The sequence below is a fragment of the Octopus bimaculoides genome, chromosome 3 (genome assembly GCF_046866305.1).
Source record: "Octopus bimaculoides isolate indiv1 chromosome 3, ASM4686630v1, whole genome shotgun sequence".
Lineage (NCBI taxonomy): Eukaryota > Metazoa > Mollusca > Cephalopoda > Octopoda > Octopodidae > Octopus > Octopus bimaculoides.
In genome coordinates, this window is record NC_142930.1 from 126,212,576 (window position 1) to 126,225,805 (window position 13,230).

Here is a 13,230-nt window from a genome sequence, read left to right on the forward strand (position 1 = left end):
TAGGTTTGATAGGCCAGATCTTGCTGGTTTGAATGCAAAACAGGTTGTATTTCAGTGGATATGGCCAGTTTAAATGCAAAAGGGTTAAATGTATATATTGTGTATAACATTGTCTTCTGTATTGTTATACAAGTGCTGGTTATTTTCAAGTACAACTACTTTAACTGAATCTATGAAGATTGATATGTAACTATGAAATTATTATTATTATTGAGTGAGAGAGCAGCACATGCCATGAAAGTAACGCTGGGATACAAATATACAAAACCCGATATACCTATCATGACGGCACATACATCATGACCAAATGTGCATGACTTGCAAGTGGGGCCCAGTTAGAATTTTCTTCAGGTCAAGTAGCTTATCCTACTCAAATGGTCCCTGAATAAGGGTTGTTAAAGGATGATGTGTGAAACGCCCATAGTTCCAGGGGTGAATTATTCCAACCCCAAACAATTCCTTTCAGCACACAGCTATGCTGCTCCCCCACTACTTCTGCTCTTGATTAGAGATGCACATATCATCAGCCATTAAAGAACATGCTCAACTGGTTACGGTGAAGCAACTGACAAGCAAATCTGCAGTATTGGGCAGAATATTTGTTATAACCCATCTTTTACACCAGGACAGAACAAGTACATGTTAACACTACCAATTAGATAAGATCAGAAGCCATGAGAGCCAATGCCTGGTATTGCATCCGGGCATTTATTATTATTATTATAATTATTTTGATGGCAAGAGTAATATGTAATAGTGCTGTTGAAAAAAAAAAAAAAAAATGAAAGCCTCTGGTACACTCTGTGAAATGGTTGGTGTAAGAAAGGTCATGTAGCAACAGAAATCACGCTGAAGCAAACACTGGGACACAATGCAGTCAATGGAACCGACCGATCTTTCACATCAGCCTTCCTTTACCAGCACAGAACTTGGAATGAAATGGTGATAGTAATATATAATAAATGAATATACTATAACAATCGTAAATAAAAAAAAATTATCCAATTTGCCACATGTCTTTGGTAAATTGCTACATGGATTAAGTTTGGCTAAAAGTTATACCTGCAACTCAATTGCTCAACTGGTGTAATTACTCTATCTGTCAGCTTGTGCTTCAGTGAAAATCGCATGTTGTTTATCACTAAACAACACAAATGTTTGCTGAGTGACATCCTGCCCAACCCACGTGATATTACCTTATATTAAAAGTTTTCATATTTAAATTAAAATCTAAATGAAAATGTTGTTACAGCATGAATAATAGCATAAGATATCTGCTGGCTGGCAACAACACGCATGCACACACACACACACTCATATATAGTATTATATGTGAAGATAGAGATATTCCAGTAAATCACACCAAAGCCTACACACTCTTAGAAATATAGAACTGGTAATGTGAGTGATGTGTTTCTTGCTTTAAATCATTCTGTTGCTCTGAATTAATTTATTCTTCAGCTGCTTGTAACTGAACAGAGCTTTCTAGAAACAAATTCTTTCTTTATTATATTCATTTATGTTTCTGGTTTCTGCCTTCATTGTACAGTATATATATATATATATATACACACACACACACACACACACACACACACACACACACACACACACACACATGTGTTTTCCTTTTCCCCCTCACTCCCATCTCTGTTTTCTCTCCTCATTCCTTTCCGTAGAAGAGTGTAGGCTCAAAACATCAAAGACTCTTCCATTTGTTCCTGAGCATCAAACAAATACACCTTGTTTGTTATTCTGTCACCTCTCTCTGTCTTTTATTTTTTGTACTGTTTTCAACTATACACACATATAATTTTCTTTCTCTGTCCTACCATTCTGAAGAAGAATATATGTTCGAACTTCTTTTATTCCCATTTCCTGAGCATCAAACTAATACCAACCCCATTTATTTTCTACCTTTGTTATATTTTTCTATCACTTTTTCACTACACACACACAATTTACAGTTCCATTAAGGTAAAATCAACAATAAACGTACGCCATCCATTGAGAGATAAATATCATTTAATGCACACGCTGTAAAGGTACAAGCTTCTAATAGGTTTCTGGTTGTGGAAATCTGTGTATAGAAAGGTTTGTATAACACACTTTATGTCTCCATTATTGCCTGAAGTTTGTTTGGAGATACAAGGCATATAAAAATCTGTCCAGACACTTGTTTCCACAGCAAAAAAACTATTGGTAGCTTGTGTTTTTATTCTGTGTACATTAAATGATATATCTAAATGTAAGATCCAGGAATTAAGGTGTCAGAAAAAAGTTAGCTTCGAGCAATCTGTAGTAAATATAAAAAGAAACAACTTTCAGGAACAATAGTAGTTTATTGAAACAGAAGGTAGATCAGTCAATCCACAGAATCGGTAGAGCGCCAAATTAATTATTTACAGTATTTTTGTACTGGCACTTTGTTTTACTGGCTTCAAATCCTGCTGAAGTCAACTTTGCCTTTCAGTTTGGTCCCATTCTATCTCTCACTCCCTAAATCAACTGAGCAATGTAAGGACGCCAGTATCCCTTTAATCCAAGACAACCACTTCATCATCATCATCATCATTTAACGTCCGCTTTCCATGCTAGCATGGGTTGGACGATTAGACTGAGGACTGGTGAACCAGATAGCTGCACCAGGCTCCAATCTAATCTGGCAGAGTTTCTACAGCTGGATGCCCTTCCTAACGCCAACCACTTCGAGAGTGTAGTGGGTGCTTTTACGTGCCACCGGCACGAAGGCCAGTCAGGAGGTACTGGCAACGGCCACGCTCAAAATAGTGTATTTTAAGGAAACAATGTAGTTAACAAGTCTCTGACATGATATGGCCGTTGATGATGATGATGGTGGTGATAAATACTTGTAGGTTACAAAAATATGAGAAAGTTGGATTAGTTTTTGATTCTAGAAGACATCCCTAAAAATATTTCTGGCTGATTTTATCTTCTGCTATCATCATCATCATCATCATCATCAGAAGCAGCAGCACTTATCCAGCTGAAAAGTTAAGGGTGAGTGTTAGGGCTGACCTTTTAGCTTCAGCTTTTCAGGTGATTTGACAATTTAGGTTTTTCATTTCTGTTGCATTTAATATCATACTTGACATTTGAACATGTGTGTGTGTGGGTGTGTATATGCATTTATATAATACATGTGCACACACACACACACACACACACACACACACACACACACACACACATATAGATATGGAGAGAGAGAGAGAGATGCAGGATTCATTGGAATCTAGGCACATCAACACATACGAGGCCAGAAAATATCTAGGTACAATTGCATAGGGTTCACAGGGAGGTGAAACAACCAAGTGTTGGTAGGTTACTGTAGATATATCTACTGTATCCTGCCAACACATAATGCCCTCATGGTTGCTTTACCTGACTGTGAACACTATACACACACAGAGAGGGAGAGAGAGAGAGAGAAAATCTTTTATATATATAAGTATGTATATGTGTGCAGGCATAGCTGTAAGGTTAAAAAGTCTGTTTTGCAACCATGTTGTCTTGGGTCCAGTCTCACTGTGCAGTGCCTTGGGCAAGTGTCTTCTACTTTAGCCCTGGGTTGACCAATGCCTTATAAGTAAATTTGGTAGCTGGAAACTGAAAGAAGCCCATATGTGTATAGCAAAACTCATTATGGGTGTATATCTGTGCATGTAACTATGAAATGTATGTATGTATGAAATCACACCATGTGTAGACAAATGTAACTGTCATATTAGCAGTACCATATGCTTGCATTCTTCCATAGAAACATATCTGGCCATTATACTGGCCATTCAAAGTACAAAGGAAAATGTTACATTGCTTGGAAACAGGTGAGGGTTAGCTGCAGGAAGAGCATTCAGCTATTGACAATCTACCTCCATGAATTTTTCTGGCCCATGGAAAACCAGACATTAAAATGTTGATGATGATGATGATATATACATGGCTGTGTGGGGGAGAAGTTAGCTTCCTAACCATGTAGTTTGAAATTCAGTCCAACTGTGTGATATCTTGGACATGTTTTCTACTGTAGTATCATGTACTATAGCTTTGGGTTGACCAGTGCCTTTTGAGTGAAATTGTGTTAACAGAAACTGTACCCAAAACCGTTACTTGTGTGTCTGGAAACCTTTGTTTGCATGGCTTAACCATTTCAACTCAAAATTTTTTTTCTCAAGTTCGTAATGGAGAGGGGTTTGTGCACATGCGAGCCTTTTGAGCTGTCGTTATACACTCTGTTTATACATCTGGCGCTACATGCCAGAAAATCCAGAGTGGCACTATGCTGCATGACATAGGTTGTAACATTTTTGACTGGTACAAATATGTACTAGCTGGGTTGAAAGTTTTAAGCAGCAAACAGGCTGTCTGATAGCTAAGTGGTTTGATGCATGAAGGAAAACTAGTGGATGTAGGGTACCTTACTTAAAAACAAGCAAGTCTCGGTATCAGTTGGGACATCTTGTAGAATATTGCCTTAAAAACTCTCATCCAATCCATGGCAATATGAAAAAGGCAAGCATAAGATTAATGCTGCTGACACACTCAAAGGCACATTAAAAAGTACCTGTGCTGGCACCATGTAAAAATTATCTGAGCTGGCTCCATGTAAAATGCTCCTGTGCTAGTGGCACATAAGTGCCCAGTAAACCTTGTATAGTGGTTGACATTAGGAAGGGCATTCAGTTAGATTGCCAGCTCCTGTCAAACCATCCAACCCCTCCAATCAGCATGGGATTGAATGACAGTTTATTTGTGTGTGTTATCTTTTTATTATTACTAAGAACCTTGTTGAAGGCAAAATTTGTTCAGCATTGGAATTAAGCTCAAAAACTGTATTTGGTTGTCTCTACATTCACAGATTCATTTCTAGAATTGTATTTTGTCCAACACTAATGAGATGGTCTGAAAAATGGATCTACAAGTTTCTCTTCAACCTTTGTATTACTCTTTCCAATTGCATTGTCCGCAGACTTCATGTCTGCTCTGTTGAATCCTGACATTCTTCAGCATGTTTTTCTTTGTTTTTCATTTATGAATTGATGCCTTTCTGCTAAAATTTAAACGGCCTCTTTTTTAAATCCATATCTGTTTTTCTTGTTTTCTTATTTGGCATGACATGTGCATGTGTATGCATTATTGTTGTGATTGTTATATTATTATTGCCATTATTATTCTTTTTATTCTCATCAAGGCAGTGAGCTACCATTTCAGACAAAATGCTTTGAAGTATTTCTGCCAGCTTTTTACATTCTGAATTCAAATTTACTTTTGGTTGACTTTGCTTTTCATTATTTCAAGGTCAATAAAATGAGTTCCATTCGAACACTGGGGTTGATGTAATCAAGTAACTCCCTTATATAATATAATATAAAATCTATCCAGTACATTTTGTAAAGTGGTTGGCATTAGGAAGGGTACCTAGCTGTAGAGACCATGCAAAACAGACGACAGAACCTGGTGATGCTCTTCCACTTTCCAGCGCCCGTTGAACTGTCCAGCTCATGCCAGCATAGAAGATGGACATTAAATGATGATGATGATATATACCAAAAGGATGTGTTATAATACTATTCCACATATACAAAAACGGCGATACAAACAAGCCAACATACGTCCATCATCAGCTGCCCTACAAATATCATTATGGTTTTGACACCTGGGCAGTGTATATCATCATCATCGTCGTTTAACATCCATTTTCCATACTGGCATGGGTTGGACGGTTTGACTCAGATCTGGAAAGCCAGCAGCTGCACCTGGCAATGTTTCTACAGCTGGATGCCCTTCCTGACATGAACCGCTCTGAGAGTGTAGTGGGTGCTTTTTATGTGCCACTGGCACAGGAGCTAGTAAGGTGGGCCTGGCAATGATCACATTCGTATGGTGCTTTTTACTTGCCACCGGCATTTTACTTGCCACCAGCATAGACGTGTGCACACACACATATGTACAAAAATACATGTGCATGGATTAATGTGTGTTTGTTTGTATGTGCTGTTATGGTAACAGGTGATGAGGGTGGGTGTTGATATTATGTATCAACAAAGGGTCCACTTTCTAATTCCTCTGGAGTAAAAAAGAAAATCCCTTACTTGAAAAATAGCAGATGGTTGGCAACAGAATGAGCGTCCAGCTCTCGAAATATTATAGAATAAAAGGTATTAAACAAAACGGCCTAACTCTGGTTGCAAAATTATGAGGATGATATTGATGCGGTTCATCTCCCTATTAGATGGTAACTTGGTGGAGGCACATGTCTCAGTGGTTAGGAGGGGAATTGACTCATGATTGCTAGATCGGGAGTTCAATTCCCTGCGGTGCATCATGTCCTTAAGCAAGTCACTCCATTTCATATTGCTCCAGTCTACACAGCAGGCAAAAATGAGTTGTATTTTAAAAGGCCAACCTTCTCACATTCTGTGCCATGCTGAATCTCCCTGAGAACTACGTTAAGGATAAGTGTATCTATGGAGTGCTCAGCCACTTGTATGTTAATTTCATGAGCTGGCTGTTCCATTAATCAGATTAACTGCAACTCTTGTCATTGTAACTGATGGAGTGCCGGTTATTGACCCCTGTCTTACTGACCTCTGGAAGGATGAAGGGACACAGTAGACTTCGGAAGGATTTGAGCTTGAGATCTCAATAATGTTACATATAGGTGCACATGTGGCTGTGTGGTAAGGAGCTTGCTTCCCAACCACATGGTTCTGGGTTCAGTCCCACTGTGTGGCACCTTGGGTAAGTGTCTTCTACAATAGCTTCAGGCTGACCATAACCTTGTGAGTGGATTTGGTAAATGGAAATTACTTAGCGATTCAGCAAAAGGGACTGATAGAATAAGTACCAAACTTACAAAGACTAAGTCCTGGGGTCAACTTGCTTGACTAAAAGGTGGTGCTCTAGCATGGCCTCAGTCAAATGACTGAAACAGATAAAAGAATAACTAAACAATGCAATGCCCTTTGCCCATTGTTCTAACAGACTCTACCATGTACGACCTTCACTAAAACTTTTTTTGCCAGTGTTACAACGGCTGACTGAAAGGTCAGATGTGAGAATGTTTGTGTAACCAGTTTTTCTGCTATGGTGACATCCTGTTATTTTTCGGTAATTTATTTACAGATTTGATAGCAGCACTGAAGTGATTTGATTTCTGTTTAGCTCTAACTGCTTGTAATATCATACCTTGGTAAATGTTAACCTGTGTTATCTGAGATACTTATATTTACTTGTTTTGTACTCGAGGGGGTTTCTGTGTTGACCCTTGTTGGTGTTGTTGTTGTTGTTGCTACTAATCTCTGATCAAATGACTTGTTGGTGGTGTAAACTGTTCTGGTCACCGTCACTGGGTTCAGGGTTCAAATACCACTGTGCTGCACTTAGGCCAAATGTCTTCTGCTGCAGCATCATATTGAATTGACCTGTGCCTTGTGGTTAGAATCTGGTTGGTGGAAACTGTACAGAAGCCCATTAATATATATATATATATATATATATATATATATATATATATGTATACATACACATACATGTGTTTATATATGCACATATATACACATTATCATCATTTAACATCTGTTTTCCATGCGGGCATAGTTTGGATGGTAGGGGGCCACACCAAATTCCATAGTCTGTTTTGGCATGGTTTCTACAGCTGGATGCTCTTCCTAATACCAACCACTTTACTGTGTGTTCTGGATGCTTTCTATGTGGTATCATTACCAATGTTTTTTATGTGGCGCTAAGTAAAAAGAAACAAGCAAGCACAGAATATATTAGATTAATGTGCTCAAGAAATAGGAAAAACAAAGACAATGTGTTTTATGTTTTAAACATGTGTTCTTCTTCTTATAGAAAGGATAAACAAGGAGAGTGGTTGGTATCAAGAAGGATACCCAGCCAGAGAAACCATGTCGAAGTGGATTGGTGGAGCACAGTGCAGTCATCGGACTGGTTGGATCCTGTCAAAGCATCCAACCTATGCCAGCTTGGAACATGAATGCTAAGGGATGATCACAATAATGGTGACGATGACTACCTGGAGATCAGCAGTGTTCCCTTCGTCCCATTTTAGTCAACCATCACTGAGCATTGATTATAAGTTTAACATTAAATGAAGTAAATGGTTGAATCGGTAAATGAAGAAATTTGGAATCAACTGATCATTCAACATTGATTTTTATGTTACAAATGAACGTAATTGAAACAGTTGTTCCTAAAAATAAAAAACTAAAATACCTAAATTGAAACATTTTTGGAAAAGGTCAGCGAACAAATTAAGATGACTTTCATCATCTCTCTTTCTCTTTCTCTCTCTTTCTCTCTCTCTCTCTCTCTCTCTCTCTCTTAATTGCATTTTTTCCTTCTTTTTCCATTTGTAACACTAACGTTATTCTAGTTTTAAAATGTAGTCAAATAATTCTGGGAATTATCATCATTTGCCTTGACTCTGGTTGGGTCTTGTTTTGTAAAGGCAGCAAGCTGGCAGAAACGTTAGCGTGCTGAGCAAAATGCTTAGCTGTTTTTCATCCACTGCTGTATTCTGAGTTCAAATTCCGTTGTCAATTTTGCCTTTAATCCTATTGGGGTCGATAGAACACAGAACACTTGAACACTGGGGTCAATATAATCAATTTATCCCCTCCCCCACAAAATTGCTGCCCTTGTGGTTAAATTTGAAGCCATTATTATTATTATTATTATTATTATTATTATTATTATTGATATTTTTAAGGCAGTGAGCTGGCAGAATCGCCAGAGAAACCTTGAGCATCAGAGAAAATACTTTGCAGCAATTCTTTTGGAATTTCACACACATAAGCTTCTTTCAGTTTCCGTCTACCAAATCCACTCACAAGGCTTTGGTCATCTTGAGGCTGTAGTAGAAAGTATTTGCCCAAGGTGCTATGCAATGGGTTTGAACTTGGAACCATGTGGTTGGGAAGCAAGCTTCTTACCACATGGCCACGCCTGCACCATATAATCAGTCATGTTAGAGTAGAAATATAATCAAAGGTTTTCTAATTGTGATTGCCTTTTTTTTTCTTTTTTTTAACTCACTTTTGCAGGTATGTTAGTGTCCTTCTCTTTTAAGCCTGATAGGATATGTGCTATTTCTAGCAAGTCATGTCACCATTTAAAGAAATACAGTTGAAGTAGTTCACACAGAATAGTGTGTGTGGTGGTGGTGGTGGTGGGTGATTTTTCTGTTCCTTTGAGAAATAATAGACAGGGATGGTGCCCCTAATCTATCACAAGTCAAGGCATTCATTCAATCAAGCCATAGTTAGTTAAGGGTCAGATAAAATGTTAGGAAGAATCGGAAGATAAACTATCAAAACTGTAACCCTTTTGATGCCAAACCAGCCTGGGGCTGCCCCTGGATCTCTGCTACAAACGTCCTGTTTTAACATGGTCTAAATTAAAACTTCCCATTGAAATTTCGTGTTAGTTTATGTTCCAGATATCATCATTTAATGGTGACTTTCCCGTGCTTGCATTATTCAAATGGTATTTGTTGAGTCAGATTTTTAGCACATGGATGCTGCTGGATGCTCTTTCAGGTGTCAACCCTCATCCGTTTCCAAGCAATTTTGCTGTAGAAAACAGGAAATTAACGGCATCGTTAGCATGACAGTGATACTCATTTAGGATCATCAATTGATGTGAAGGCAAGGGTATGCAGAAACACACACATACACTCACACAATTAGCTTCTTTCAGTGTCTCTAACATATTCCCTTGCAAGGCCTGGAATATAGAACACACTGTCCAAACTGCTACACTGTGACTGAACATGAAGCATCAGGTTGGAAAGCAAATTTCTTAACCACTCAACCACACCTTCACCTGTAGCCATACCTGTACCTATTGATTGAATAAATAAATACATTGCTTAGGTCATTATGAAATGTTGTTGTACCTAGACCTGGATGGCCGTGAGGTCTTTGTTAATGGCTTATAAATAGATGAAAGTAATTAAGGTTACAATCAGAAAATACAGGAAAAGAAAAACTTTCTTATATAGGTAGTTAGTGTGTTAGTTTTTTTAATAACAATTTTTAATCATTTTGCATCAAAATTATTGCAAAAATCTGGTTATAGCAAGTTTATTTTTAATGACAGCCAAAGGTTAAACTAACTTCAGTTTCTAATATATTTTCAATAACTAACTTATACATATGAAACTAATAGACTGTTCTTTTTAGATCGTGAGGTTGATTTTAAAATTGATATTTCCCCGATACATACACTCACATGTACACACATGCGTACTTATCTACACATACATACCGACTTACATATTCACACACACACACACACACACACACATGCATATTTACATAGACATACATACATATATATCCACACACACACACATACATATATATATACATACATATTCACATAAATATTTACATACATGCATTCTTATCCATACCTACTTACATATTCACACATATGCATAGGCATACACACACACACACACACACACACGCACACATACACATACATACAATGTAGCAGTTTTTTTATTTTATTTTTATCTTAGAATATTACTGAAAGCGTTATGAAAGCTAAAGAACTGCTCTCATTTATATGTAGACATTTCAATGATGATATTAGTTTAAATATAATATAATTCTCAGCACCAGATTAATCAGGGACTACATTAATAACAAGAACAACAACAGCCTCAGAGATTACATTAATACTACTTTATTTGGGGAAAATATATGAAAATGTTATGCAATGTTTTGTTTGGAAATAACATTCATAGGTGTGACACATAGGTGCAGGTATGGCTGTGTGATAAGAAGCTTGTTTCCAAACCACATGGTTCCAGGTTCAGTTCCCCTGCATATCACTTTGGGCAAAAGTCTTCTACTAGTCTCAAGTCATCCAAAGCCTTGTGAGTGGATTCGGTAAATGGAAACTAAAAGAAGCCCATAACACGTGTGTATATGTGTGTGTCTTTGTTTGTCCACCACCACCACTGGACAACCAGGGTTAGTATGTTTACATCCACATAAATTAGCAGTTTGGCAAAAGAGTCTGATAGAATCAGTGCCAGGATTTAAAAAAAAAAAGGTTAGTATTTGGGTAATTTCATTCAACTAAAAGTTCAAGGTGATGCTCTAGCTTGGCTGCTGTCTAATGATTGAAACACATAGAAGATAAAAGATGAAAAAGCAGTTTGTTAGTGTGAGTATATCTAACACCTGGAGTGGTGAGTAAACTTCATTTTGGTCTTCACCAGATATATTTCTACGTGCAGATGTGGTCAAGGATCTCACTTGTGAACCGAGAATTTTGGGTCAGTCCTACTGCATGAGATTTTGGTCAAGTATCTTATGCTTAAAGCCTTCAGTTGATCAAAACCTTATAAATGGATTTGGTATGGGAAACCGAAAGGGGCCTGTTATGTGCAGAAGCATGTGTGTATGTCTGTGTTTGTGTGTCTCCTTGTCTTGACATTGTGTGATAGTTGTAAAGGAACATCACCATCATACAAGCGGTGTCCTTTGTTTCTAATCTTATGTGAAAATATGTGTGACCATGATGAAATATTACCTTGTTTGGAAACAGGTAAGGGTTGGCAGCAGGAAGGGCATCCAGCTGTAGAAAATCGGCCTCAATAAACTCTCGTGCAAGCATGGAAGCAAAGGTATCCATTGTTGTAATGCTCTATGCATTTAAAACATTAACACGAAGTATTTAGAATTTTGTTTTGTTCAAATAACACTGCCATTTCCTTTATGAAATGATAGCTTCATTTTAGCATTTAAACTGGCCATATTTGGTCAAAATATTCTGCCCGGTTTATGTTTAAATTGGCCAGATCTGATCCCTCATACCTATTCTACAATATCATTCCAAAACAATAATGCATAATTAATTCAAAGCAATGTGAATAAATAAGAATTACATTTGGCAAACTAATCTGAATGTTAAAGAAATGTTCATTTTATATATATATACACATACGTACATTCATACATACATACATACATACATACACAGTGTGCGATGGGTAAATTGTTGCCATTTTATATTTTTAATTTTGTGCATGTGCATTGTCTGTTTTTAATTTTGTTGACTACACGGTATAGTAGGATCAGTTGGGCACTGTATGAGAAAAACAGCACCATGACAGTTCACTCTGCCAGAAATTTGGGAACGACATGCTGTACTGCTTGGCATTTGTGCCGGAAGCTCCAATATGAACATTTCAAAGTGTTTGGGTGTCAATCTGAAGACAATGCAATTTGAGAACATGAACCGAGAGTGCTAAAAATCAAACACCCTGTCAACATCATGATGTTTGGAGTGATAACTAGTGATGGAGGCGTTATGCTCCCATTCATCTTCTCATACGACCTCAGACTCATCACAGAGGCCTACATCGAGTCCCTGAAGGAGGTAGTACTGCCCCGAGTCAAGAGGGTGGCTGCTGGAAGACCCTATGTCTGGCAACAGGACTCTGCACCATGCCACACAAGCAGGAGAACCCAGTCATGGATGTCAGACCTGTAACATCTGGCCACTTAACTCCCCAGACTGCGACCCCCTTGATTAGTACATGTGGGGCGCAGTTGAGCGAGAGACCAGCAACACTCTTTGTAACACCAAAGATGATCTGAAGGCAAGGATTATGGCAGCTTCCACCAACTTAAACAAGGAGACCGTCCAGAAGAGTTGCAAGAGATTCCGAAGTCGTCTGGAGGCTGTGGTTGAAGCCAATGGCGATTTTATTGAATAAATTTAAAGATATTTTTATATATTTAAATTTCAAAATATTTTTATGTAATTTTGGTAAATATATGTTAAAATAAAATGTCAGTGTTTTCACTTTTGCGTAATTTAGATGACAGTTTATTCATATATATATATATATATATATATATATATATATATATATATATATATATATGAATAAATATATATATATATATATATATATGAATAAATATATATATATATATATATATGAATAAATATATATATATATATATATATATAAAACAATGTATGGTAACAATCTAATTGAAACACTTTCTTTTCTCTTCCTTTTTCATTTTCTTTCATCATCTTTTCTTCTTGTCAAAGAGCATACGTTCAAATCATAAAAGATTTTTATCTTCCAGTTTCCCTGAGCATAAACTGTTTTGTTTATTCTTACCTTGTCTTTGTTTTTTTTTTTTT

General features: G+C 37.2%; 1 protein-coding gene and 1 long non-coding RNA gene across 10 annotated transcripts in view; one reads left to right on the plus strand and one right to left on the minus strand.

Moving 5' to 3' along the window:
- The window catches only part of LOC106869995 (uncharacterized), a 276,693-nt gene that overhangs the window by 234,461 nt on the left and 29,002 nt on the right, over positions 1–13,230 (minus strand). The gene's annotated exons all lie outside the window — the stretch shown is intronic.
- The window catches only part of LOC106869993 (adenosylhomocysteinase-like 1), a 426,079-nt gene that overhangs the window by 221,056 nt on the left and 191,793 nt on the right, over positions 1–13,230 (plus strand). The window lies entirely within an intron of this gene.